Below are 27,096 nucleotides of genomic sequence, written 5' to 3'. Positions count from 1 at the left end.
TTCTTAGTCAGATCTCTGTTTGTTTTATAAAATTTGAAAATTAAGCTGTTTTAATTTGTACTAATATTTGCTTTTTTAATTTATTACGTGGTAGAGCCATGCTTCGGCACGAATGGGCTGGCTCAACCGGAGAAAACCGGGCTCACAGAAAACCGACGTGAAACAGCGCTTGCGCTGTGTTTCGCCGAGTGAGTGAGTTTACCGGAGGCTCAATTCCCTACCCTTCCCTTCCATATTCCCTTCCTTACCACCCCTACCCTGTAATTCTATTCCCACTTAAAAGGCCCGCAAGTCGCAACGCACCTGCAGCTCTTCTGATGTTGCGAGTGTCCATAGGCGACGGAAGTTTCTTTCCATCAGGTGACCCGTTTTCTCGTTTGCCCCCTTATTTTATAAAATAATAATAAACAATTATTAATTCAGTGAGATACAGTACATGGGATTTTAATTATTTTACTAACTTAGACCTGTAAGATGTTATCAGAGCCTGAAGCAGGTGGTATGCAGAGGAACGGAGAGCGTATAATTTTATGCTTATTGGCATGTCAACCACGTTTAACAGCATAGGTACTTAATTATTCCGTATATGATTTTCTTCCAGACCGGTTACAAACAAACACACTTTGACCTTATTGGGTAAGGAAAACGAGGAATTGCACTCTATGATTGCGTGCAGTAGTAAAAGAAAAAAGAAAATTTCCCTTTATTAATATGTAATCTTTATTCTATGATTTGCTTTTCGAGGCAATCAAAAAACAAATAAAATATCCGTGACCGTAAGATGATAAGCATGAGATTAGATTTTAATAGGTACGTCGATGACATTATGTTATATTGGTATTTAACTAATGTAGGTATAACCTGTATAGAGGGCATTTCTAAGTAATCACCATTTTCGATTAAGTGACAAGTTTTGTCCATTACAGATCTTATAGTGGCATTTCGACAGATTGAGTTTTATTCATGTCATGTAATATTTTAGACGTTAATAATATTATTAGTTATTACTAAATGCTTTTATTATTTTAGTATGTACTACTGCGCCACAACAGGTAATCAATAGAATGATTTAAAACCACCTTAGTACTCAATAAAATATAGGCTCAACAAGAATTTTACATGGATGACGTTTAAAAGTTTTTTTTTTGTAATTACAATAATATATAATTATATTATTATTTTAAGGAAAGACACGTTTCCGTCGTTCATTTATTTGAATGTTGGATTTCGTCTGTAAGTGGGTAAGATTGGCGAGTTGTCACAAAAAATGTTTTCAAATTTGTTTGGAAAATGCAGGAAAATCACTTCATTTACAATAGGATGATTCGTCGGATGGGTCTTGTGCTTGATATCTCGTCAGCCGAGTTAGTCACATTGCTTTACGCGTTCATAGTAAAACAAGGTTTTACTATGAACGCGTAAACTGTCTGTAGCACTGCCCACTGCCCACACACTTAGGCACTTTTACGTAAAATCACCATCGAAATATCAACCACATCAAACGAAAAACCCTGTAGCTGGCTGGTTTCAATATAAGCTGGCCGGACTCACCAAAAATGGTGTGGGAAACATTACACTATAAAAGACAATAACCGAAAAATAAGATATAAACAAAAAATACTTGGGCTCAAATCATTCACTAAAAGAATATTATATGCCAATATTCGAACACAAAACGTTAAGTAAAAGGGTCGGCGTTTTTTAAATAATATGTCATTTTCAGTGACAAAACAGCTACTGTTTTACAGCTGTTGAAGAGTAAAAAAAACCGGCCAAGTGCGAGTCGGACTCGCGCACCGAGGGTTCCGACAGCTTAAAGGTATTATAGACCTGAGTATTTGGTATGAATTTCAATTTAATACCTCTACGCGTTTATGAGGAAATGGGTAGTAAGTTTAAAATTATTAAAAAAAAATATATTATGTGATGTAACTAAAAATTTATGGTTTTCGTAATTTTTCCTTTATCTATGCTATAAGACGTTGCTTCGTACCAAATTTCAAGATTCTGAGTTCACGGGAAGCACCCTGTAGGTTTTGATTCCCTTGCAAGTGTCGAAAATTTGCGGCATAAACGGCTGTATCTTTTGATTGCGTTGGCTTAGAAGTTTGATTTTTTCACAGCTTCAAGGGACAGTAGACCTGAGTAATTGATATAAATTTCAGCTTCATACCTCCACGCGTTCCTGAGAAAAAGGGTCTTGACAGACGGACAGACGGACAACAAAGTGATCCTATAAGGGTTCCGTTTTTTTCCTTTTGAGGTACGGAACCCTAAAAAAGAAAAACACAATTAGTATACATTAACTGACATAGTAAGAATGCCACAATTACATAATTATAAAATGAGGCTAAGCCGGAGGCTAAAATAATTGTCACTGTATATTTAAAAAGAATCAATAACACCTACAGGAAAAGCGTTAAAAGCCTTTATTTACTTGTAAATATATTTTGTTTCTTATTTTATTTAGTTGACAATATTTTTGTTCCTTTATAATTGAAGGTTTTTCTCTTACATTATTGTGACAATAATTATGTATTTTTTCAATAATATTATTGTATTCAATAGATTTGAACGCCTAAGGCTTTTAGCCAGAGGCTAAAACCAACAGCAAGTCATTTGGCACCAAATAGGTACAACGACGCGACGTGTCTAAAGAATCAATAAAAGCATTTTGTACCGTTTTACATCTGTTGTTTCTTTATGTTAACAATTAACGTATTTTACTGCTAATGACTACTAATAAGTCATGTACCTAGACCAAATATCCAAAGTTTAACATATTCCAAAGTGTAACAAAGCTAAATATAATAATTTTCGACATTTCTGATATTATGTAAAAGATTTCCATTCCATGCATGTTTCTTCTTTTCGCGGGGCTAGTTCCAGAATTTTTTATTTTTCCGCCGAAATAATATTATTTCCTTAAATTTCTTTCGTTTTTGATACTGTGGTTCAAAATAATAATTACTTTCAATTATATTTTATATAAATAGTCTACAAATCCAGGTCGGGCTGACTCTTTGAGTTTCCAGAGAGAGAGAGTTTTACATCTGTTGTTTCTTTATGTTAACAATTAACGTATTTTACTGCTAATGACTACTAATAAGTCATGTACCTAGACCAAATATCCAAAGTTTAACATATTCCAAAGTGTAACAAAGCTAAATATAATAATTTTCGACATTTCTGATATTATGTAAAAGATTTCCATTCCATGCATGTTTCTTCTTTTCGCGGGGCTAGTTCCAGAATTTTTTATTTTTCCGCCGAAATAATATTATTTCCTTAAATTTCTTTCGTTTTTGATACTGTGGTTCAAAATAATAATTACTTTCAATTATATTTTATATAAATAGTCTACAAATCCAGGTCGAGTTGACTCTTTGAGTTTCCAGAAACGGGTGAAATCAGAGAAAAAACAATTAAGTTTAACAGTAAAGTTCTATTATGTCAAAAGGGTTTCTAAACCCTAGACTTATTAATATTAACACATCAATATTATTAAACAAAATAAATATAAAAAATAATATACTTAGATACTTATTTTATTTAGAAAGAGGAATTAAGTTTTAATCTTAATATTTTTTATTCATTTTAATTTTTTTATGTACTTTACTTAAGTACATAAAAAAATTAAAATGAATAATAATAATTTTATTCATTTTAATTTTTTTATGTACTTAAGTAAGTAAAATATTTATATACTTATCACACATTGATTTACATACAATAATATTATAATGTACAGTTTACACCCATATATTTAAAAACGAAACAAATTTAAGATTGTGGATATATTTTGTTACTTATAAAATATCCAAATAAACTAACGTTAACGTCTCTAACTGTGGATTATTTTACAATTCAGTCTCCTACTACATTTCATCTAAACAAACCTTTATCTAAATAAATGAATTCGTAGATAAAAACTAAACATACTTTCTTATTAATATTCATATTTAAGAATGATGAGGTGATATGCGAGAAGAAAAATATTAAGTAACGTGATATTTTAGTAAGTATAACATACGTCTACTACTTATTAGTAGTAAGGTAAACCTAAAAAAGTTGTTGTAAAACCATTTTCAATAAGTATAATTTAAAGCTCCCATATCATATATTAGAAATATTAGAAAAGTCTAAAATGATCGTTCCTTAAATTGTTTTTTTTTTCAAAAATGAAATGAAAATTATTCAAAAATCTTGACTTGTGAACCTTTAAATTTTTGCAACATTGAATTAAAAATTACAGTGGATCTCATATTACAGGAAAAATAATTACTAGGTACTTATTTTTCCTAATGTAGTTACAACTTACAAGTAGTTACAACTTGGTAGTATGCACCTGACACAATATTATGGTAGACTGGGTGTCGTGGGCCGTGGCCGACAAAAATCTTTGATACCTACCTACTGATAATAAATATTATATAATATCTAAGATTAAAAAAATAAATAAAAGCTTAGTAACTATATAGAAAATATACTATTAGAGATGTAGATAACAATACTTACTTAATCTACAAAATGTATTTATTTGATGTAAAGTTAATTAAACCAAGTATTGCTTGCGTTAAAGTAGAGTTCATCAATAACAATAATGTTATTAGAGCTAAATTATAATTTGACCAATGTTTTTAATGAGATAGGCCTAGTGATTAAAAACTTTTTGTAATGAAGTTATTAGAATGAGTTAAAGTTACAAATTATGAGTTAAAGAAACTAAATGATAGTAAAAAAATCAGCTTAATCTAATAGAGATAAATGTGGCTTTTTCAGGTATCAAATTCGCTGACGTATTTGCTACTCAAGGAGTTCAAAAAGTTAGATTACTTCAAGCAATGCGAATGCTCAAAGCCACAAAATATCTGACCGGTAAGTAAATGGTATTTTTTCCACTACTACGACTACGTAAAAAAAAAATTACCTTCAACTGCGTTACCATCGTTCCTCTCGCCTTACAAGACATCTGAGATGACAATACGATTCAATAAAAACAACCAACAAAAACAAAACCAAAATAGTCACGTCAAATCGTTCTATCACAATTCTTTGGCATAATTAACACAACCAGTCCAACAGTCACAAAATAAAAAAACACAAACACAAAAAAAACAATTGTCCAACACAAACGGTAATAGTTCGATGGTGTATTACGATCGTATTCGATCGAGAACACGACCGTACGTCCGCCGATCGCGCGGCTTCGAAGCACAATGCTAACAGATCGAAGCGCTTCGACAATACGCGCGCGCTACAATGACCACCGCCCCGCACCGCGCGCGAGAGACAAGGACGCACCGACCTAATGTCACTGCCCTACAAACAATGCCGTCCTTCCAACGAATTACACGCAAACTCCTAATGAAGCATATCTTTTTGACGTTAAAAATGGACACTTGGACGGATCTAGAACGTAGATTCTCGAGCATTTAGCACTCGTCTATTCAAAAATACGTCTAAAATCAATTGTCTATGCAGAACAACGACGTATCTATACAAAGCTTACGGCCGTCCTGTTCTAGCGTAGTACATTGTGTGCGTAGTTAATCGGTCTCGCTCGCGCGGGGCCTAGGCGATGCTCCGTCCCGCTCTAGGCTCCGCCTCGCGGACGTCTTTGAGTGTGGCGTTTCGTGCAGTGTGCGTGGCGCAGCGGAGCCGGGCATCGTGGAAGCGATAGCACACCACAATGAGAGTCAGGTGGGTGTGCGCCCGATCTACGAGGGCGTTTAAAAAGTCGATACAATCGCTCTTACATTCGTATTTGTGAAGAAAATTTTCTTTATTCCGAAGGTAACGGAGTGCGGCTGGGCGTGTTGGCATTGTCCGCGAGGCGTGGCCAAAGAAAACGTTTCTATTGTGTGCGGAGCGGCGATTGTGCGATTGGCGCTATTGTTGTCTGCGAGTTTCCCACCGGCCCATTCGCTGGTGAAATACGATGCCGCTGATGAATATTTTTAGACACCGCCGTTTGCCTGACAATACATTTGCATATCATTCATAAAAACACATCATTGTCCTCGGCATAATCGGCAGAACAAATGCCTGTAAACAGGTTAGGAGCATGTCATAATAGATGTACTGATCTGGTATTTTATAATCCATGTAATAGGGGAGACCACGGGGATCATGCAACTTTATTTACTAGTCCAAGACTTTTAGGGCTGAATCAAAGTATCGTCATTTTCAGTTACACACACGCCTTGATCCTAGAATTACAAAAGTAAATCAGATACACCTGTGTTACCTTATAAAATATTAGTTCAGAGTATCAGTAGAAAATTAAAACCTAAAAATATTAAAATAAATTTATATAATTATGTACTTACTACAATATACTTAATAAGTCTATTGTTAACACTATGGACATCAAAATAATCCCCTGAGTTACAACCTAAACATAGGTACTGTCCTGAAAAATAAAGAAAGCATCAGAGCGCTTCTTAATTAATGAAGCCCTTAAGCGTAAGTCACTACAATGATACTTGTAACGGCGTACAATATGAGAATATGACCCATATCGAACAGAGCGCAGGCGTATAAGAATATGTGTCTCGGGGCATCCCCATTCCACTCTTGTATTATCTGGCGGGTGGAGTGGGAACCCCCCTTTCTAGCTTTATTATACTGGTTTCAGCGAAAATTGCTTTTTGTTTGGCGTGTAAACTGAATAGCTGGGTATTTTGGTACGTAAAATGAGTTCTTTTGTAATACTCTTTGTATTTGGAATGCGCCATATTTGTTTAATAAAGGTAATCATGGACATTGTGTAAAGCTATTAAATTATCTATGGAAATATTTTTCCTTTGTCTATGATGGAAATATTAAATATATAGACTCTTTTTATATTACCTTTAAAATTATTAGTATCAAGGTGACTTTTTCTTCAGCTCATTATTCATCATCTTCTTTAGCTTAACCCTTACCTGAAAAGAAACAAAATATCGTAATATCATTAAGATATATAATTCATTATAATAGTTGCTCTCGGCTACGTAATAACAATATGGCACATTTTGTGCCATAAAGCCATTTATGGCACAAAATGTGCCATATTGTTCTAATTATGCCATGCCTCTTTGTCTAGGTATGCCCGCAAGTTTCATCCAAATCGGTCTAGTGGTTTCGGGGCCTATTTAATGCAAACAAGCAAACTTTTCCTCCTCATAATCAGTATAGGGTTAGATTAGTCGTGTCATATTACAAGAACCAGCCTTAACCAAACCTTTGATATCAAACTTTAAAATAATATAGCGATGGAGGGTTTTATTTGAAAGCCCCCCACCTCAGTCTCCCCAAGACGAGCCCCCCTCCCCTTTGTCGCAGGTAATGAAGATTATCGGAGCGACGCCGAAGCCGGGTCGGGGCAATTACTTGATTGGTTTTTGGTGTTTTGTTTGTTGGAATAAGGTTCTAAGAAGTTTTCTGTAACGAAAAGATGGCAGATATTGACTTTGAAGTAAGGGTTATTGATAGCGATTCTTAATTAGCTTGAAACAGGTGCTAGGTAACCTCAATACGACTACCATTACATCTGAAATATTTTAAGAACTTCTTTGATCGAATTAAATACATAATATAGACGATATTAAAGAGGGATAGGTAGACTAGGCACAATTGTGACATCAATACGGATAATGCCTGGTTTCTGGGATTTTTTGACAAGACCTTATCGATTCACTAACGTTTTTGATTGGCTAACGAAAAAAGGTAAGAGCAATGAATAATGAAGATCTTCAACAATGCTTTTTTGCTTGAACAGCTTATAGAAAGAGGAGATACGGACATATTTTACTATACACATTATACATAGAGAAATGGTTTTGTAGGCATACGACGGACCTACGTAATTTGGTCACCAAACCCAGTTGACAGATGATCACTCACATTGAATTGTATACCCGAGGAAATTGATTCCTAGGCAGTTGACAGACCAACGTAATTTTGTCGGATCATGTCAATTCAATGTAATTTGAGATCTGTCGGCTGGGTTTGACATAAGGCGCCCAAACTACATAGGTCCCCCATCTCCCTAGTAATCAACTTCTCTGATAGTACATTATCCGACCAAAGTATGACGTAGGTTCGCCATCTGTCTATGAATCAACTTCGATGAATATTTGTACTTTTCAAACGTCTAATGGAGTGAGGGAGAAGGAAACGGCGGATCGGAGCGATCTGCGAATAGATACGGATGTGCTAAGTGACACCAATTAGCCCGCGCTGACTGCCACTGTCGCATTGTCCGCTGATTTGTTACGCCGCGAAAAAGGATTTCAAACCTCCTTTTACGGTTTTTTTTTTTAACTTTTTCAAACGGTTTCTTTCTACGGAAGATTAGACAAAGTGACAGTTAGACAAAGGTAATCCGCCATTTTGTCACTAAAATATGTACTGACATCTATGTCTATGTCCATTCTTTTCCGTTTCTAATGTTGTTAATTGTTATGCTAAGCCTAAAGGCTTAACAAAAACTAAGCGATGATAAGAGTGTGTTATATTATGTATCTCTTGCATAGAGTTCATATTATGAAAGTAAGCGCTGTAATTGTTTTGACTTCTATGTTTGTGTCTTCTATGAATTTGTCCGTACCATAATTCAATAATTAAAGTTACGTCTTTCAACGTATAACGTATAAAAACAAAAAGGGTGAAGGGACACATATTATGTGTCCCTTCACCCTTGTAGAGTTCACTATGGAAGTAGCCATAGTGAACTCTACAAGGGTGAAGCATCAGTTTAAATAGAAGTCTTTGGGGTGAAGGGCCACATATTATGCACAATAAAGTCCTATCACTTTGTTTCTAAACGACTTCCAAAAAGGAGGAGATTGTGTATCTTCATAGAGTATCTTCATACATAATTTTATCAACATCGGTTGGCGTGAAGACCGAACAGGTAAATACACTTTCGCATTTATAATACGTATCAGTACGAACTCTACGCGATAATTATTTCCTACCTTTAAAGGGATTTGTACGGTACATAAGAAAGTTGATGTTACACGTGTCCGCTGCCGTCTGTTCATCTAAATGTGTACCTAAATGAATCTTATCAAAAAAGAAAACATAAAAAGTTATGACTTTACTAAATTATGTAATTTAATTGGTTATATATAAAAATAAATAAAAGAGATGATTAATATTTTCTATAAGTACTTATTTAAAAAAAAAGAACTTCTATATTATTTATTTATTACTTCTAATTATAGATCGAGTATAACCTTATCAAAAAAGACAACATAAAACGTTATGACTTTACTAAATTATATCATTTAATTGTAAATACATCAATAACAAAAAAAAAATAAGATAAAAGAGATTATATTTATTACTTCTAAGTATAGATCGAGTGTAACCTTATCAAAAAAGACAACATAAAACGTTATGACTTTACTAAATTATATCATTTAATTGTAAATACATCAATAACAAAAAAAAAATAATAAGATAAAAGAGATTATATTTTATCCTACTTCCTACTATCCCACTAATATTATAAAGGCGCTTGTTTGGATGTATGCTTGTATGGATGTTTGTTACTCTTTCACGCAAAAACTACTGAATGGATTTTAATGAAACTGTACAATAATATAGCTTATACATCAGAATAACACATAGGCTACAATTTTAACCGACTTTCAAAATGGGGGAGGTGTTATGTTCGTTTTTTTATATTCAACGATTACTCCGCCGTTTGTGGACCGATTTTGAAAATTTTTCTTTTGGTGTATCATCATCCCAATCTGGTACTATATTCACAAAGGTGGTGATCTGATGGAGGGATCCATAAGTAATCGAGGGAACTCCTCAAAATGTATATGAAAACATGTGGTGACTTCGGTTTCGTGAGAAGAAGTCTAAGCATATGCTACCAACAAGTAAGATTTTGCACCAAGGTTGGGAAGGTGCTGAGAGAACTCCTGATTCTTTATAGTCAGTTTCGGTGTTGTTTTAAGAACGGAAACCATAATTATGCTACTATGCAAATTACATTCATCATCATCATCACTACCATATTATACCATAATATGCATGCATCGTCCCATGATTATGAGCCTATTATGACCCTATTATTGGTACTTTTCATAGTCATTTAGATCGAGATTTGAAACCTGAAGAGTTTGTTTGTTTGTTGTTGTTTGATTGAACGCGCTAATCACAGGAACTATTTGTCCGATAAAAAAATATTTCAGTGGTCATTTATCAAAGAAGGCTATAGGCTATATATATATATATATATATATATATATATATATATATATATAGCCTATAGCCGAAGGACCGAAGAAACAGAGAAATTTGTTGTTAAAACAGGGAAAATTATTAGAAAAGGTTTATCTCACGAACTACTGAAGCAATTTTTATGGTATATGGCGCATATTATATAGAGTAGACCACGTGGAGGGACATAATCTATTCTATCGCAGAAAAATGTACGATTTTCGTAAAATTTTAATTTACACGCGCGGGACGTTTAGTATTTTCTATACTTAAAAAAATCTTCTATGACTTTTTTATACGTACATAAAAAAATACTAGTTGCAATAGATATTTATTACTTCTGGGTATCGATTGAGTGTAACACACAAATAAATCTATATTTTTCTTCTGCCTAATTAATATGTATCAATATTCGGCAGCTGCTGATAGGTAGGTATTCGTTGCCAGTACCCTAATTTGACATTTATTTTTCATTTGAATAATGTGAAATAATAAAAATCACCACCACGAAAATTTGTAAAACAAATTATTCACGTAATAAAACCGACATTTTTAATTAGTTTGCCGTCACGCGTTTTGTTTTTATGTCTTTCCCCTTTAATAAAACCATTGATAAGAACAAATCTGACTTTTAATTAACACATGCCATTTCTAAAAAATACCAGGTGGATTTCCTTCTAATTGCTAAGTATATTTAAATGACAATTTTCACAAAAAAATAACTAAAAGAACATGTTTAGGTGATCCAGATTCCAGGTAGATAATTTTTTCCTATTTACTGATAATATCTACTTACTATACCTACATACTAGACCATAGTAGTTTGATGTGGGAGAGCCATGCTTCGGCACGAATGGGCCGGCTCGACCGGAGAAATACCACGTCCTCACAGAAAACCGGCGTGAAACAGCGCTTGCGCTGTGTTTCGCCGAGTGAATGAGTTTACCGGAGGCCCAATCCCCTACCCTTTTCTCTTCCCTACGCTCCCCTATTTCCTTCCTCACCCTCCCCTGTAATTCCCTTCCCTACCCTCCCCTGTTACCCCCTAAAAGGCCGGCAACGCACCTGCAGCTCTTCTGATGCTGCGAGTGTCCATGGGCGACGGAAGTTGCTTTCCATCAGGTGACCCGTTTGCTCGTTTGCCTCCTTATTTCATTAAAAAAAAAAAACTGATAAAAATCTGGAAGAAATCGCTCGAAGTGGTAACCAATTTTACAGTAGTTTCTATTTTGTATGATTTGTCCTTAGTACGAGTACACAATATTTTCAAGTAATACTACTAAAAATACTTTCGACTTAGCTTATAATATATAATAAATAATTTAACCATAACTATTTCTACACCTAAACCTTTCCCTAAGTAATTTGAGGGCAGTTCATAACTGTCTAACATTGATAACCTTTATTAAGGGCACGTTTAAAAGGGTCCCCTCAGGTTCCTCCCCTATGATAATCTATCTCACTTTATGAAACTTCGCAAACTGTTGAGGAAGACAAGATTGTTGCTTCAAACATTTGTGTGAACCGATGCCGCAAGTTTGAACGGGAATTTATGAAGATTATAATGCATGTTTTGTTGTAGTCTTAGTGAATATACCTACTAATGCTATAACACTTGTTATGATAAATTTTATGTTACTAACTTTATAAAGTTGAATGTAGAGGTGTTTGGGGTGAACCCCCAATTGGGGTGAAATTTGGCATTATTATACTTAGAGATCTGAGACATTATGTTTGAGATATATTAACTGAAGATTTATTTCTCAAAGTATATTAGTAGTCACTGATTAGTATCATCAAATAGGTAAATTGATTCATAGGGAGTTGACGAACCTACGTCATTTGGTCCGGTTATGTCAATTGAATGTAAGTAGGTATAGTAACTATAAGGCCCGATTGGACCAAACTTGAAGTTACACGAGTATAACTATTATGAGAATAATTTTACTCCTTTAATTTACTCTAGGGTATTATCGTTTACATTTTACCAAGTTACTCAAAGAGTATGAAATAAAATGTCAATTATAGTTCACAATGACACCGACCGTGACTGTTGAACCCTGTTGTATTCTCAGTTTAATATTTACTCCACCAAAATAGCCCGTGTAAATATTTACTCCCGTGTAATTACCTCATTCTTGGATTAGAAGTTGGAAAAACGCAAAACCAGCTTACTCTTAGATTAGGAGACAGTTGTACTCGAGTAAAATTTTACTCCAGTTTGGTCGAATCCGCCCTAAGTAAGGCTGGGTTTGATGATCAAACTACGTAGGTCCGCCAACAGCCTATGAATTTCTCTGATAGTACCTACCATACTATAAACAAAATAACGATTCCATAATTTGCATTTCGGTCACGAAAATGAGTTTAAAAACGGTCGGTTTAAACTTACGTTTGTACGGAAATACTTCGCTTAAAAAATGGTACCGCCTCAAAGCTAGACAGAACATTGATTATGTTAAATCGGGGAAACGCATTTAAAACACAGCAAATGGAGTCATCAGTATCCAGTCGGCCGACCTCCCCTTAGCTAATATTTTCCAAACATTTTTGAATGTCCGATTCACTTAGTTTTTGAGGTTCCACGCTTGAGTTGTAAAACCCATGCGATTCACCGTCACAATATATTATAATTATGAGAAAATACCTATTATATACTTTATGGACGGACAACTCGCTAATATAGAAGTTCTAACTTCTAAGCAGCGAAGTATCCTAAATAAAATAAATTGACAGATTCTGTATAAAATACAGTGTGTTAGTGTCTGAGGTTAGTGTCAACACCGTTGTCCTTGAAACCAAATTAGCCCGTAAAAATAAAAAACTTTTCTATAAGAACAATGCTCGGAACTCGAAAAAATCTTCATACCCATACGGATGCCCGGATCGGCAATTTGTATGGGTATGACGACGGATTTTTTTGAGTTTCCAGCATTGTTCTCATAGAAAAAGTTGTTCAATTTGACGGGCTCATTTGATCTTTTAAAGGACAACGTAGACAACGGTGTTTACACTAACACACTGTATATTAAGGTACTTATGAACCTTTAAGCTATTTTCAGATGGCATTGGCACCTTATAATATATTTGTTTAAATACAATAATTGGTAGTACAAAATTTTGCACCATTTAAGCAGAAAATATGCAGAACCCAGGTCCTAACATTCACGTTCATGTGTAGCCAATTCGCCTACCGTATTAATGCTCTCCAAATGTGCATTTGAAGCACTTAACATTATTGTTTTTTATGTTTTTCCATGATTTCGTTCGGCCCTCAATGCTGGGCCGCTAAGAGGACGTTATGAGAATTTATTTCCGTCGTGGAAGCGTTAAAAGCCGTATTAATAGGTCTCATCAAAGTCCGCGTATTTTTAGAAGTGCAGCTAATAGATTTACATTGTGACGGTCCCGGTCGTGGTGTGGCGTGTGGCAGATTTTGTGGTTCTTCTTTTGGCATAAATAGATGTTCCTAAGAATTTGCATTGATAATACTTCCAACATAATATTATGTCTTTTGTGCATACGATAATACGTTGTTCGATTCCATCCATTTTCAAGTTTGTATTCAAACTCAAACTCAAACTCAAAATTTTTTATTCAGAATAAATTTTTTCAAATATTCTCTGAACGTCGGGGCTACACAGATGCCTACCACCGGTTCGGGAACTAACCCGGCGAGAAGAACCGGCGTAAGAAACTCGCACGGGGCCATCTTTTTCTAAAAAGATGGAAAATTACAAAAAATATATTATAAAATAACAGTGTCATTATGACTAAATAAAATACAACGAATGTACAATTATTATACATATTATAATGAAACAGCTCTGCAGGGGGCGACCTTATTCCCATGGCGTACTATCATTCATGAAATCAGTAACTTTATAGTACGCTTTGGTACACAAACGTTCTTTAACAACTTTTTTAAATCTATTAATTGAGAGATTTTGAACGCTTTCTGGGATCCTATTATAAAGGCGTATACATTGACCTTTAAAAGAATTTTTGACTTTAGTAAGTCTAGTCACCGGAATTTCAAGCTTATGTTTATTACGAGTATTTCTCCCATGGGTATCACATTTTTTCGTGAATTGATATATATTCTTTTTAACATATAATACATTTGATAGGACATATTGAGAAGCAACAGTTAAGATTCCAGTTTCCTTAAATTTTTCTCTAAGTGAAGTATTACGGGCCAACTTGTAGATTGCCCGCACAGCTCGCTTCTGCAGCACAAAAATTGTATTTATATCTGCAGCATTGCCCCACAGCAAAATGCCGTAGGACATAATACTATGAAAGTAACTAAAATTATTTTTGTTAGTTAGTTGATTTGGCATATCCTAACCAAGTAGGTACAAAACTTTTAAAATATGACCTATAACATGATGTACTTAGGTACCTTTGAGAGAAAAATATTTGTAACAAAAAAGTTGCGTCAACTCTTTTCTTCAAATTTACATTAAGGCGCTCCCCCCACGGAGATGCCGTAATTTACCGTATTTAGAGCCTTAACTCATAATTGATGAAAAATATAATAAAAATACAGCAATAATCTTCAGTATATTAACATTCCTTTCACCGTTATTAATTTACTATTTTTGTTCCTTATACTTACTCATGATAATATTATAGCTTCCAAAATAATACCAATTTATTAAAATTCAAGCGTACTTTCAGCATCTCCCTAGAATTCACAAATTACTTTTATTTGATGCACACGACAATTGATAGACAATTTCATTTGTTTGTTTGAATTTGTTGTTTGTTTGAATTTTGAACTAAGAGTAAAAAAAATAGGAATTCGGCAACGCGTCAAATGTTTGGTCAAGGTCGTTTACTCGAAGGATGGCCTTAAGGTCAAGACTCAAGCCACAAAGCTTCTAATAATGCCACAAAGGTCTCAAAATAACACAAACAAGATCTTTCCCGTTCGTTGACTATAATTTAAGTTGAAAAGATTTTTTGAAGAAAAGTTGATTTGTGTATTTTTTTGGAGTCGAATCACGATGAAAATACGGAATTTAAATCTTACAAAGAACTAAAAGAGATGAATCCGATCACCATCACCCGAAAACCCAGAAACAACAGGTTTCAGACAAAGAGCACAATACAATAGTGAATTCAGACAGGGCGGCGCTTTCACAGGTCACAATAGACATTGTCGTGGGCGTGGCCCATTGTGCCCTCGACCAATCAGAGCGCGGCATTTAACAATAGCCGCCGAATTGGAACGTCAAGTCTATTGTCGGCCGGCATTGGTTACGGATTTCGAATTTAGATTTGCGTGACTTAAATTAGAAGATGATTTTAATGACCAATAGTTCCGTACGTACAAACGATAAAAATCCGTACGTACAAACAAAACCTTGTACAAAATATATTCCAAAAAACAAATTAAATATTTGAAACTAAATATAGCTGTATGTGTTATACACAAATATACAGAATAATAATGTAGTCGCATCGTTCTGAATACAATTTTAAATGCAAATTCTAAAATAGCCAAAAGGAAGTACCCTCGTTATTTATTGTAATTTTATCTATTTCGGTTGTTTTGACACGCGTCAATTTCCTTATCTAATAACAATAATATACGGCAGGCATTTCATTAATTGCCCAGTTATGCTAAACACTTTCTCGCGCGACTGTACAGCGGTACACCGGATGTCGGAACAGGTGGACGTCCGATTTGCACTAAAATAGCCTTTATTACGTTCGCCTTAGACCACAGTTTCCGTATAAACAAACACAACCTAATCGCATAAGCGTAGAGTTTAAATTTGAATGTTCTATTTTTTGTATCTATTATTATAATGATAAATTATTTAATTGCTGGGTGTTAAATCAAATTCGCTACCTCGCTTTCTCCGCGACTGTATTAGTTACGGTGAAACTGCTCTTTTGTGTAGAAATTGGAACGAAGGTTTCTTATTAATCTCTATTGATTACTAGCTCTATGGCAGCTATAACGTTACTTTTTTACCACCAAATAATGTTGGTTGCCATTTTTTACTAATGTTTGTGGTCCCGTATGAAAAAAAGATTGAGTACTGCTACCACTCTATGGACTCTATGGTGCACCCCACATAAGTGACCCAATTTTGTGTAAAAAAACAGGTAAACTATAATCTTTATAACATTTTCAGGTAAGCATGAGCTGACATAATACTTTTAGTCGTAAGACAACATTTAAGTACGTTTCCACTTTCAAGTTCGATTAGCCGAAAAATCCTTTTTCTAAACATTATTCGGGGATTAGTTCGGATAATCGATGCTCTTATAGACCGTACCATAACGTCACAACTCATATCCATCCCATTTCAATTTTCACCTATATAGAATACTATAAGATGAGGCCCACAACTCCGTTGCGCCAAAACTCGTTCATCACCCGGGAACCGTAAATTTTTTCGGGATAAAAAGTATCCTATGTCTTTCCCGGGACTCTAACTATCTCCATACCTTTGGGTTTGGGCGTGAATAGATAACATACAGACACACTTTCGTATTTATAATATTAGTAGAGATCTTAGCTGATGATTTAGATTTGAGCCTAGGGAGGTGAGGTCACCAATATTATTTGCGATTAATTTCCACCGTACAACGTACTATGTTATTTACAGCTGTGGAGTCAAACCCCCAGACGGGGGAAGGTGGTGGTGTATAATGCACTATCAGGGGTCTTTCATAAATGGACAATGTGTTACAGTTTCGTAAAGCGCCATCTATGTTCTGCTGCCGAATGCGCCTTATATGGTTACTTTAAGGTTGAATTTAGCGTGATTGTAGCCAGGATGCATGTTTGTTTCTGGTGATGTGTGGAGCTCTACCCCCTACCACCCACCCCCACGTCTTGGAAATGCTTAGTTTCGCTTCTATAGACGTTTTGTTCCGTATTCTTCGAGCTTTTGGATCGAAGGCGTCCTTTTATAGGAATGTCGTGGTTTTGTTTGAATAAGTCTTTCAATGTTGTTTCTTTGAAACGTTTCATAAAAGACTTTTATTAAAATGTACAAAATGTTTTATTCTACGTAAATACTTCTATGCTTTATAAAATAACGTAAAATCTAAGTATGTAGTCTAATATGACACGTACCTACAAGTGCCTATTTTTAATAATAATCAGTATTAATAATTAAATCTTACTTTTTATAAACTTTAACGTACAACCACAGATACAACAAAGAAATGTATAATAGGTAACATTCAAATAGATAGTAATTAGTAACTTATTATTACTTTAATATGAGTCAGTTGACTGGGAAATTCTGTTACTTAATTTGTCTAGCTAGGCTCACTGACTCAACCAGGTCAAATTGGCAGTTAATAGTAAAAAATTCTTTAAAAAACGGGAAAACCTTACAATTAGCAGAAACGTAGACATCATAAACGTAGATTAAGAACTTAGTTAAAAGGGATATTATTAAGAGTATGAAAGGTAAGTTTTCGTAGCATTTATCACTTTGAACATTCTTATTTAAGGAAGCACTAATTGAAAGTGCCATACCTAGGAAACTCCAGTACAATGTACAACAATGTAGTATGTACTATCAGAGAAGTTGATTCCTATGCAAATCGGGGACCTAAGTAGTTTGGTTGCATTACGTTAAACCCAGCTGACAGATCACAATTAACATTGAATTGACATATTCGACCAAATAACGTTGGTCTGTCAGTTGCATAGGAATCAACCTCCTCGATGGTACATAGAAGGAACATAAAAGTAGTATTTTCACAGTTCCTTTTAAAATATCATCTACCTGAACTCAAAGCGATAGACCTCCAGTATAAAAGCAATAAGTGACTATTTAGCAAAATTTTGAGCAATTTTCAGTAACAGTATCCGATGCTTTCATTCAGTATAGGTAAAACGACAAAAAACATCACACAGCCCGGGGGGAGAGGGACCAAAAAGTAAAAAGTGGGAGCGGAGGATGAGCAGTCGGTCTTTGTATTACACCCACCCTGTAGCGTCCGCAGATAAATATCATCATAATTAGTAAATAGTAATGTCAGATTATTACATTAGTTTTAAGATTACGATAAATTAAAGTGTTACTGCTATGTACCATTGAAAAAATTGATTCATTCAGATGGCGGTCCTACGTAAATTGGTCGAGTTTTGTCAAACCCAGCACGAATTATAATTCGTGATGTATCGGCTTGAATTGACGTAACTCGACAAAATGACGTTGGTCTGTCACCTGCCTATGTATCAATTTCTTGGATGGTAGGTACTAATGCTAGGTTTTTTTTGACTGGAGTTTATCTATTCATTAGCGCTCTTGATTAGCTTATGTCAAAATGTAAACGAATCAACAATACCGTTGAATAGATAAACATCAGAAACATGTCATGCTATGAGGTGATAAAAAAGTTAACAAGAGTGAAAATACTTTTTCAAGTACTTATACGATAATATTTAACACCTTACAACTGATCTTGTTCACACTTTACATCAATTGGGCTGCCATTCCTATTACATAATAAATGGATGTAGAGTAGATTTAAGTATTTCATAACCATTAACCACTCAATAAAAGTGAATTATATATTGACGAATACATAATGATTACCATGTTTATGTTCAAAATTATGTTAAAACATATCAACAGTAGATTGAAGATAAGGTAATTTAACTGCCAAGGTGATAAAGTCGTAAACCTCACCAGCTGCAGTCAAAAGCCTCACGCATAAAATTTGACAACACGTTAAAGTTTTAACTGTAAAAAAAGGTAAATTTTCCTTGAAATAAGTTCATTAACTGATGATGTAGACTGATGAATAATTTTTATTTCATACTAGCTGTCCCGGTAAACTTCGTGTCACTTTAAAACCTTCCCTGGACTTCTACGAATATTTTAAGACTAAAATCAATCCGTTCAGCCGTTTTCGAGTTTTAGCGCGACTAACACATTTTAAAATCCATTTTTATATATAAGAAGATGTCATAAATTGTAATGCAATAAAAATTAGGTACCTACCTAATAAGGTTTTAATGAAGTACCTATTTTTTGTGTACCTTGTTACGGTAATAACAACATAGAATATATCAAGAACTCTGGATCAGTCACACACTGTGCTACTACAGCAGGCTTAGCATAACAATATGAGAAGCGGGAAAGAATGGACATACTGACAGATTTTAGTGACAAAATGGCGGATTTACTTTGTCGATCTGTCACTTTGTCTATTCTTCCGTAGCAATGAACTGTTTCTATGGTGATCATGCTAAGCCTGCACTAGCGTAGTCACAGCGGCGTAATAGTTCCATATAGTCAGACCAATTGCTATCAACTCACCTCTTACATTTTGTTGTTCAGCATCCAAAGCTCTATCTAATACCTATTAGCTTTGTCCACACTGTGCCTTTTTCTGTTCGTCAAGGACATGCGTTATAGCGCAGTCAACAGCGAACATGAGGCATGCCCGCGACGCATGCCCTCTGATCGTATCCAAAAAACAAAAATGACAATGTTGGCGTTGCATTCGTTGACGTATTCAATTATTGAATGCGCCAAAACGATAGTTGAATGAAATAGGATGACGAAAATTGAAGACGAAAGCGCATAGTGTGGACATAGCTATTAGACGGCTTCCTTCTGAAGAAAAACCAGACTTCGCTTCTAGCAGTTCTATAGATAAATCTTCTATACATTTATACATATAAATAAAATTGGAGTGTCTGTTTGTAATATTGAAAGAACCGTTTTTTACTACATGCATATGAATGTATATAGGGTACAAACACCAAAACAACATTTTTTACAATTTTTGTCTGTATGTCTGTCTGTCTGTCTGTTTGTTCCGGCATCTCTGAAATGGCTGGAGTGATCCTAACGGGACTTTTTTAGGCTGATGTAGTAAAGAATAACTTAGGCTACTTTTTAACCGACTTCCGAAAAGGAGGAGGATATATTTAACTTTTTTTATAAAGGAACCTTAAAAAGGGATTTTTTTATTATCTTTATAATCACATTTTGCTGACGCGGACGAAGTCGCGGGCAACAGCTAGTAACTAAATAAAATAGCTTTGTTATTTTGCTGACGCTACCGCACAGACAACTCTGTAGAGGCCGTGGGGAGGCGAAATTAAGAGACACTTTGTTGATTCATAAAGGAATGTGTATAATACACAAAGTACTACACTTTTAATTTTATAACAATCTTATAGAAATGGCGTTTTCATCCAAGTAATTCGAGCGAAAATTACAAAATAATAAAATATAAATTCCACTTTCCTAAGTGAGATGCTTTTTCATCAGATTGTGTAGAATATTTTAATTTATTTGAGTACATTTATAATATTTAATATCATCAATGTTATCTTCTTTAAAATTAATCATTTCACATTTTAACATCTCACTGTCACTGAGCTTTGCTCGGTATTCGATGAAAATGGCATTTTATAAAAATGATTCCTAGCTAGATCGATTTATCACCCTCGAAACCCCCTTTATACTAAATTTCATGAAAATCGTTCGTATATATATACAAGAATTGCTCGGTTAAAGATATAAGATTCATGCTATGCTTAATAGACTCATTAAAGGAGTGAGCACACTGAGACGGGCCGTGCCGGGGCTCAGCGTGCTGGGGCTCATCGCAAAAATCCGCCTCCATACAATTTGTATGGAAGCGGAAATCCGCTGCGCCCCGACACAGTGTGCGATACGCGCATCCGCTTCCATACAAATTGTATGGAGGCGGATTTTTGCGATGAGCCTCAGCACGCTGAGCCCCGGCACGGCCCGTCTCAGTGTGCTCACTCCTTAATGGTACACGTTGGAAGCCGGCTACATGAAGCGGCAGCAGACGACGTGCCGTCGTATAGATTGCAGCTAGCGACACGAAGCTAGCGACACTTTTCATAGAAAAACCAGTAGTGTCGCGGCTGCAACTTCATGTAGCCGTAAGCCGGCTTCCAACTTGCACCTTACCTTTTAACATCTCATTCATACTCTGACTAATAGACTCACTAAGACGCTTGCGTCTTGCGTTGAGTAAATGCTAGTCTTGACTAGCATTTACTTTTTTCTGTGTCCTTAATTACAATCCGCTTCCTACGTTTATGAATAACTATGATTTATAGCAACACTTTAGCAGACGAATATTATTAATGCGAAATTGCGTTAGTCTGGCCTAGAATGTAATACCAGTTATTCGGCTAAACTAATTACTTTTATCGATTCTGTTAATTAGAATTTTAGAGCTTTTGTTGTTACGATATCGAATTTCACATTCAGGTTCTACTTGGTACCTACTACTAATATATATTCTGTGGTTCTACCAAACACCACACAAGAGAATATTTTTTTTAATTTCAAAAACATTGTAACAAGTACGATGTGTTGGCATTCAATATAAAGAAGTGGCTGTGACAGACTGATGAACAGACAGACAAACATATTGTAGAATCTATGGCTACGGAAACCTAAAAATAGGCCATATAGTAACGGCATTATTAGGTACTTTGTATAGAAGACTACGAGTCCGACTAAAAATGCAAACTGAATCAGCATTTATTTATTTACTTTATTTTTTGTTTATTTAACTCTTGATTGTAAGAAACTGCCTATTTCTAAATTTAGTAGCCCTACGGAGAGATACAATCTAAAAGACAGCCAATAGGACGTGCACAATCAATTCACGAAGGGTTTTTTGTATGGGAGCCCCCCCTTAAATTTTTATTTTATTTAAATATTATTATTAATTATTAAAGGAGACATAAAACTAAGGCATTAATAAAAAATTCAAGTGCCTAGCTGTTTCCATTATTAATAACGATCAAAAAAAGGCCAAAAAACAAAACATATTTTTATTTACAATCTAAATGCCTAGGTATACCATACTAAATAAAGCCTAGACTCAAGATCTTAAATAAAATCAATGTGGCAGGAAGGCCAGAACACGACCTCGAAATTAAGCCAGTTATTTTAACCATTTCATAAACTACGACGATAGAAGTAGGCTAATAGTTAATACTTAAATCGTTACAATCGAACCCTCCTTTGGGCGTATCTTAATTATAACACTAATGAAATAAATGATTAATTTAAGTTTTTTGATAGCTACTGACTTGGATCGCCTGAGGCGGAGGTTGTAAGTGAATTAGGTGAGAAATAGCCGGAAAATGGTGGTGAATTATTTGATAATGATAAATGAGGATTTATGGTATGTAGGTAGACTAGATGACACCCAAAATTCCGTTGCGTCAAAAATCGTTTATTGAGCGTAAGCCGTACATTTTTCCCGGAATTAAAAGTATCCTATATCCCTTCCCGGGACTCAAAGTGTCTCAAAAGCAATATCAAATTTCAGCAAAATCGGTTCCACAGCTTGGCGAGAAGAGGATTTTTTTTTTATTTTTTTTTTTTATTTATTATGGCAACAAACAGTCATGTTTACATAAAAACTTACATTACGTTTACAATAATTAAGGTTAAAGACCTACAGTGCCCAAGAAAGATACACTTTCGCATTTATAATATTAGTAGTAGTACCTGAAGTACAACGTGAAATTTTAGTGGTTGTTTTCCTGCAGCAGAACGATTTACCTATAGTAGTATAACTATCGAATCATGCATGTTAATATTTGAAAATAAAAAATATTTTGTATGACATACTATGGCAGCTTTATGCCGATAGGCGCGGGCGGCTATGACCCGGCCGAATTTTATTTATGATTTGAATTTTGAATAAAAAAAACTTCACAAATCTATTGTACTACTAAGATACAATCATTTTACTGCGGGAAAACAACCATTAAAATTTCACGCGTTATATGAAGGGTTGGCAAAAGTATTTATTACTTTAATCCTATAATAGCTTCATTTACTTTATACATTTTGGAGACATAGCGGTTATTTCCTCTGACAAAGAAATCGTCGCTTTTGGAGAACCTATTAAAATTGCGATAAAGAGATTGGTTTTTCAAGCACTAGATATTATGGTGCCCTTATCAGTTTTACTAACGTGTTCATCAGAATGCAAACACTTTTGCTTGCAATATCCAAAATAAAACCAGCATCAAAACTTCCACTAACTATGTAAGGCGCTTTTGTAGCAGTCTATCAACAACATTATAATTGTATGACTTCGCAGTCAATTAAACATGAAAAATGTGTACTTTAATGTCTTAGTATTCGCGTCTATCCGTTCCGATATTCCTGTCTCCTTCATAATTAATATTCCTCAGCACAATAAGAGATGACTTTGACGCTGGCATCCGTTTTATGTCTGACTTATGGCGAACAAAGTCAATTGTCTGCTCTAAATCTGGTTTTGAGATGCGGAGAGGGATAAAGCCTGGTCACACTAAAGGATAAGATTTATTATCTTGTATCACGGAGTCGGTTGGCATGATTTGTTGACGCTTAAGTTAGTAAGTATGAAATTCTTACCTTTTTAACTGGTTTAGCATACACAACAATAATTATACATTACCACCACTGTGTCTCTCGGTCGCTAGGATCGAAAAAGGTATAAAAATTAGAGTCCGGGTGCCATCGCAGTTCTCATACAAACGTAATACTTACCAAGATCATTTCCCATACGAGTATATATATACCATATTTGAGTTATTATTCAGCCTAAGATAGTAATTACCTAGGTTCATATACAAAGTAAATTGCGATGGCACCCGGACTGCTTAAAGTAACTTTTGGCGAATGACTCAACTCCTATCTTCCTTCCATTATAAATATTTCTTATTAATGGTATCTTCTATTAATGGTAATACCATTAATAGAAACCGAGTTAATGACCCAAATCATTCAACTAATATTCTAATAATTACTTTTAACACTATTCATAACATCTTATCACTGAACACTAATTGTAAAACAGAAGAATTATGGAGAACAATAAACGATATGTCAGGAGACAAATAATATATTTTCGTGGAAATTATTACAATTTAATACGGCGATATTTATGACTATGTCGGAATAAATAATCGATTTATTTTAATATTTGCATATCTCGTTTTCGATTAAGGATTGTCTTGAGTTATGAGGTTATCTATATTGACAGCTAATATTAAACTCAAAAGAGAATCGGCAGTCATCAAAAATCTTTTTGACTGTACAATTAATAATTTTTCTACATGTAACATTCATAATAATTATTAATTATTAGATCAAATTAATTGTAAATTGTACTAATTTTATACATAAAGGATTATAATTCGAAATAATGAAGTATTTTGCATAGCCTGTTATAATTAAGGTTCGTGCACACTTTGTCGGCGCGTACCGGGGCTGGTCGGGGCGCAGCGCAGTGCAAAATGCGCTATAGCACACTATTGCCGGGTCGGGTCGCATCGCATTGACGAATTTTAACGCTCACGGTGCCGGGGCGGGTCGGCGCGCAACGCATTGACGGATTTTGAGCCGAGGCTTGCCGGGCCGCATCACATCACATCTGCGCGCCGCTTGCTATAGCACACTGTTGCCGGGGCGCAGCGGGTCTTGTCGGGCCGTGTCGCATTAACGGAAATCCGCCGAGCAAAAATCCGCGCCGATGCGCCCCGGCACAGTGTGCGATACGCGCATTCGCTTCCATACAAATTGTATGGAGGCGGATTTTTGCGATGCGCCCCGGCACGCTGAGCCCTGGCACGGCCCGTCTCAGTGTGCTCACTCCTTTAATGTGATCCATTTAATGTTACCGTATGAAATATTTTAGAGACTAAAATATGCTATGTATTTATAACATGGTTTGTAGCCTTTCTTATTTTCTGCGCATTTACACACTGCTTGCTGCCACTCATAATAGAAGTACAAAAACATATTTACATCTTAGCTTGAAGTATCGAGTAGCTTATGAGGGAGTAAAACAAGGTGAAGTTCAAGGCGAGGCAGGACTTACAAGTGACATCTTATGATCATTTTTCATATCCTTTGTCACGTCCTTACTTAAGAATCAAGATATCTTTGTGTAAATCTTTTAATGTACACGTTAGCCATCGGTTTGATGGTACCAACTGCCGCACTTAGAAACAAATAATTATTACCTTTTTTTACATGGGGAAATGCTTCGCGCATCCCTGGCGGATTAGGTACATCATCAGGGGTATGTGGGACTCTCTCCGAGACCCACTAAAACCCCCTGGTGCTCCACTTCCTGCTTAGGCACAGTTACGGGCTCGAATCACGAACCCACCGCAACGAAATAATTATTACCCATTGAACTATTATTACTATAATAGTTCAATGTTATTACGTAATTTTAATTAAAATATGCAGATATAGTTGGTCACTGTTAAGCATTAGTGTCCTAACCCACAATTTTTTTGTTGTTAAATTTTGAATGCAGTCTTGTTCTAAATCATCTACAGAACATAACTGCATTCATAACTCAATACGTAATTTTTGTGTGGGTTAGTACACGAATGCTTAAAACAGCGTCCAGTTATAGACATACACATAGGTCATGTACTATCAGAGAAGTTGATTCCTATGCAAATCGGGGACCTAAGTAGTTTGGTTGCGTTACGTCAAACCCAGCTGACAGATCACAATTAACATTGAATTGACATATTCGACCAAATAACGTTGGTCTGTCAAATGCATAGGAATCAACTTCCTCGATGGTATATTATCTGCCAAACTCTTCATTAATTTGAAGTTAAATCGACATTAAATGTCTCTGAGTGCGGCCGTATGACTAGAGTCAAGAATTATTGAAGAGGCTAAATTGAATTTTATTTTGACGGACTTCGTAGTACGGCCTGTACGGAAGCCCTAAATTTTTTTTTATTACTATCAAGCTAATTTTTGGTGAGTAGCTTCATTTTGATAAGACGAACCACATTTTAATTTGCGAAAAATCTCAAAAGTGGTAGCTAACAGAGCAGAGAAAGAAAGGATTTCATATTTTGAATTGATGGACCTAAAATATGGAGTGTTTTATTTGTAGGACAATGTTACTCTTAAATTATATGACTATTAATCTATCAATATATGAAAAATCTGCTCGTTAGGGTTCCGTTATAGGGTTCTGTAATCAACAAAACTTGGTTGACTACTGAACTCTAAAACGGAACCCTAACAAGCTGATTTTTTGTATATTGATAGGCTTAATAGTTATATTATAATTTATATATGAGTAATATTGTTCTACAAATAGAACGATTCATATTTTAGGACCATCAAGTCAAAGTATGAAATCCTTTCTATTTCTGTTAGCTACCTACCACTTTCAAGATTTTTCGCAGATAAAAATGTTGTTCGTCTTATCAAAATGAAGCTAGTCACAAAAATTAGCTTGATAGTAATAAAAAAAAATTGTTCTAGGGCTCCCGTACTATGGTATTTTGACAGAAATAAACTGTTTAAATTATGATGCGATTTAAAAAAGTCTATCCTTTTTTGACAAGCTGTGCGTTAGCTATGCACATGTCTTACACAATGTAAGTATATAAGTAGACCAACTTTATACAACGTCCAAATCGGCACTCACACACAAGCCTAGTTTAAGATAACTTAAACTAGCAAAGAAAGACAGGTTCACGGAGGTTTCACGTCACCCGCAAGTAAAGCTCTCTTTATTATAAGCTTTTATTTTAAAATCACGGCTGAGTTACTGTACTTTGACATTTATATTGGATTACTAATGAATAAAAGCATTATGCACTATTAGCGTCCTAGAACAAGGACGGCGTCCGGCTGTAGATGAGGACATTATTTAGCGGTGACAGACAGACAGTTTTATGGCTTGATATGATTAAAGCACTTGCTTTTTGACACTTTAATTGAATTTTGTTCATTGTGCAATATGTAACATTTGATTTATGGGAGACCGAGCTTGGATCGGAATTCAATAATCAAGAATAGAAGAAACATAAATATGTAATAAAAA

General features: G+C 35.0%; 1 protein-coding gene across 3 annotated transcripts in view; it reads right to left on the bottom strand.

Annotated features, from left to right (window-relative positions):
- LOC121726322 (transcription factor Sox-5) overlaps positions 1-27,096 on the bottom strand; it is a 259,272-nt gene that overhangs the window by 93,012 nt on the left and 139,164 nt on the right. For 2 of the 3 annotated variants that reach the window (XM_042113634.1, XM_042113637.1), the window contains exon 1: positions 4,931-5,207. The exons of the other annotated variant lie outside the window; for it this stretch is intronic. The gene's annotated coding sequence lies outside the window, so the exon portion shown is untranslated. Of the gene's footprint in view, positions 1-4,930; positions 5,208-27,096 lie in introns of those variants that run through there. 3 annotated transcript variants of the gene reach the window in all.

The sequence above is a fragment of the Aricia agestis genome, chromosome 4 (genome assembly GCF_905147365.1).
Source record: "Aricia agestis chromosome 4, ilAriAges1.1, whole genome shotgun sequence".
Classification (NCBI taxonomy): Eukaryota; Metazoa; Arthropoda; class Insecta; order Lepidoptera; family Lycaenidae; genus Aricia; species Aricia agestis.
Note: the sequence above shows the minus strand (reverse complement) of the source record. Positions and strands in the feature narration are given on the sequence as shown.